This window comes from Brachypodium distachyon, chromosome 4, assembly GCF_000005505.3.
Source record: "Brachypodium distachyon strain Bd21 chromosome 4, Brachypodium_distachyon_v3.0, whole genome shotgun sequence".
NCBI lineage: Eukaryota > Viridiplantae > Streptophyta > Magnoliopsida > Poales > Poaceae > Brachypodium > Brachypodium distachyon.
Window position 1 is genome coordinate 34,239,892 of NC_016134.3, and position 4,194 is coordinate 34,244,085.

Consider the following 4,194-nt stretch of genomic DNA (forward strand, 5'->3'; position numbering starts at 1 on the left):
GGTTAGATCTCCTCTGTCCTTCCTATTTCCCCTATTTTTCGCCCCTAATTTCCTCTGCAAAACGTCATCCCCCAATTAAAGCATGTCGTGTCCTAGGCTTTGGTGGTGCTGCAGCAGTGTGTTTCCATGGGCTGACAGCTATGTGATTCGTAAGTTTGTCATGGTGTTGTGTGATTCGGAACAAAGCTCAGTGATGCATATCCGGTGGGGCTTGTTGATCTAGTACATGAGGTAATCTCACTGGTATTAGCATGTGTTAAATTGCCCGTTAAATTGGCCTGAATTTGGGCCATGGTTCTGTACCTGAAATCTGTGTTGCATTTGTGTAGTGGGATTTTGTTTTCATTGTTCACATTTTACTGATTCCATTACTGATTATGAGTGCCATTTTTCCCTCTAATTAAGTTGCATCAATGATCAGGCAAATCATTGTGTAGGATTTGCTTTTTTTTCCTCTGTAATGAGGAGTTGCACGAGTGGCTAGGCAAATCATTCAGTAGTTCGTTTTTAGTGGTCACTATTCCTATTTAGCAATGACAAGACAAGTTGCCCTAGCTATTTGTTGTCGCATGGTGCTCTGACACCGGGGGCGTGCGGTCACGGCCCCCTTTTAGGTTCGTCAGGGGCGTCGGGGATCGCCCCGGCGATCGCTAGCACGGTCGATGGGCCCTGCGGGGCCGGCGAAATGATGTACTAGGGGTGCGCACTAATCAAAGAATACATGCACGCACGTTTTTACCCAGGTTCGGGCCACCCGGAGGTGTAAAACCCTACGTCCTGCTTGTCTGAGCTGGTATTGATTATGGATCAAGTGTTTACACCTTGCCGGGGGAAGGCCCCCGGGCTCTCTCTTTCCTTGCAAACGCTACTTGCTACCCTGAACTAGCCAACCTTGCGAACGTGGAAACTCCAAACCTGGAACCCACTGACTGTCGAACGAACCGGAACTGGAACTGGAACCAGAACCGAACCCTTTGACCGCTCGCGAGGGTCCTCCTTTTATACTCGAGGGGATGCCACAAGTGCCAGGGTGCATGGGCCACAAGTGTCAAGCGGGGAGGCATACAACTCCCCCCCGGTAAGCTGGTGGCACGCATGGACGCCACCTCCGCCGGTAGGGGTCTAAAACCCTAGAGTAGGATTGGACAACCACTGTTTACTTGATTTAGACGGATAACGCCCCTCCTGTCGGCTCATTTAATGAGCCGTGCGCCTTACTCCTTGCCCTGGTGGGGCCACGCACCCCACGCCCGCCACGCGCCCGCGTGGTGCTGTTGATCTACTCACTAGGCCCCACCCTTGAGGCGGGAGTCTGTGCCCGGGAACCCCCTGTCCCGGCAAGTCACTCCCTGAGAAGCGCCCGGGCCCAACGCACCCGGAAACCTCCCCCGGGAAGCAGCTTCCCGGGAGGTGCCCAGGCGGGAATATTCCCCGAAGCCCCGCTAGCCCTTCCGGGCTGGTAGCTTGCCGGGCTGCTTGTAGCCGCTGCCCGGGATGGAACCTTCCCGGGAACTCGGGGACGGGGCCCACGCGTCGCGCAGCGGTGGTACCCCGGGTGCCACTGGTGCGACACTATTTGAATGGAGCTATATCACTGGCTAGGCAAATCATTCAGTAGGAGTTGCTTTTTTAGGATACGTATTAAGCAAACTTTTTTGAATAGCTGTTGCGACATTGTCCATATACTCACGATTACATGTTTCTTTCACTAACTTCCCCTATCTTTTTTGTTGTGGCATCGGTGGAGAAGCGGAGCGCGCAGGCGACTGCAGCGTCGACGAAGTGCCGGGAGAGCTGGGAAGGTGGCGGTGCGTAGGCGATGGCATCATGGCTCTGTTCTGTGTGAGTCGACTTTCTTAGTGCAGCGCGTCTGTGGAGAACTGCAGGAACCTGACTGCCTGAGCTTTGTCTGTTGATTTCAGGTCTAGGTTTGGGGATGTCCTAGAGCACGCCTACACATCGAGTACAACAGGTGCATCTACTTTCATTGACTTTTCATGGTTAGATGTCTCACGGCCTCCCCCAACCCTCCTGGATCTAAGCACATCCCTACATTTTTCTGTCAATGTTTTGGTGTTCTGGGTTTGAACCCATAGCAGAGATGAAGATTTGTGGGGATAACCTATCTTTCCATCTGTGCTATGTATTGATGAACACACGTGATAGGTACTTTTGTTATGGCAATGTATTGAAATTTGTGTATCCAAATTAAATGTACCTTAATTTCAGCCTTTTGCTTGCAATCGTCTATGTGAATGATATGTGTTTTACGGGTGTAAATTCATTGTTCATGGGGGAACTATCGATTTTGTGACTTTTTTTAGTTCTGTGATACCAATGGACATTTTGGTTGCATGTTTGTTACCGTCTAGGCTAAATGGATAAGAAGGTGCTTCACTGTTCAGGTTTTTTTATTTATAAAGTTGCTTCTTGACTAATCTTATCTAATAGATGTTGCATTACAAGCAGACAGGAGTTGCATCAGGAAGCATTCAATTTTTCCCTTCAAGTTGCATCACCTGTTTTATAAGTTGCATGATCAAGCCAACATTATAAGTTGCATGATTAAGCATTCCCTTCGAATTTCAATTTGCATCGCTGTCCAGGATTTAACACGACACTTTTTAGAAGTTGCTGGACTAATCAACGTATTGGATTATAAGTTGTTGTACTAACTAAACTTGTTGAATCAGAAGTGGCTAGACTAAGTAACTTTTTTGGAACAATAAGTTCATTTTCATCCAATCAAAAATTTCAGAAAAAGCTGCATTCCAACCAGCTTTTGAATTAGAAGTTGTTAGACTAGTTAGTTAGTTTTTAATATATAAGTTGCTTTCTGATCTCTCAACCATCGACTAGAAATGCACTACATTCAAATTTTGAAGCAATTAAGCATTCATTTGCCTTCAATTTGTTAATACGACTTGCTTCATGTTTGTTGGTTATAAGTCGCTTTAGATTTTTGAATAGGAATTGGTCACCGATTAGATAAACCATTGAGTAGAAGTTGCTTCATGCTCATGTGTGTCGATTATAAGTTGCCTTAGCTAATCGAACACTAAGTTTTGACCTAATAGGAGTTGAATCAGCGGTTGGACAAAGTTTTGGCTAGCGATTCCTTCACTGCGTATGTTGTTAACTATAAGTTGCTTTAGCTAACTATTGACCAGGAGTTGCTTCACCGTACACCTTTTAGATTATAAGTTGCCTTAGCTAATCGAAACTTTTTTTTGAATAGCAGTTGCATGATTGATTGTGCAAATAATCCACTAGAAGTTGCCCCCACTGTCCACTTCTTAGATTATAAGTTGCCTTAGTTAATCGAGAGCTATTTTTTAAAGCAGCATGACTGATTAAGCTAACGATTGACCATGAGTTGCTTCACCGTCTATTTTTTGAATTATAAGCTGCCTTATCTAATTGAGCTATATTTGAATAGTGATACATGACTGGTTAGGCAAACCATTGACTCGTAGTTGCTTCACTCATTCTTTTTTCTAGACTATAAACTGCCTTCGCTAATCAACCTGTTTTAATTGAAGTTGCATGACTTATTACTTTATTAGGCAGATTATTGACTAGGAGTTGCTTTACTATTGTTTTTTTCTAGATTATAAGTTGCCTTTCGACGGACTGGACTATTTTCTGGATAGGTATGGCATGACCAATTAGGCAAATTAGTGACTAGGAGTTGCTCCACTTCTTCGTTTTGTATTACATCGCCCTTTTTTGCATGACCAGTTAGCCAAATTAGCGACTGGGTGTTTCTAGCAATGCATGAAAAATTGACAACTATTTAGCAAATTACATCTCCTTCTTTTCTTGTATAGGTGTTTTTGCCAAGGATTTGTACAAATGATATGAGTAACATGAAGCAAAATCAGAAGATGTACTACACGATATGAAACAATGCTCATATTAACCCATCAGTACATGTGTTTTTCGGTGTTCTTTTTGCCAAGGAACAAAGCTGTGGCGGGCACATCATGTGACCAGAAAGTCCACAGTATGTAGTAATGTTTCTTCTTTGTAGCTTCCAGCAACAGGTTAATGCTTTTGCTTGTAAAAGGGGAGGGTCCACGGACAGTTCAGGGACTGCCTTTTGGTTTTGTAGTGAACATATCAAAGCACCATAAGATGCATCTTTTATTTTTCTGATCAAAGGGTCTGCAACACTAAATTTTCTCTTAATTT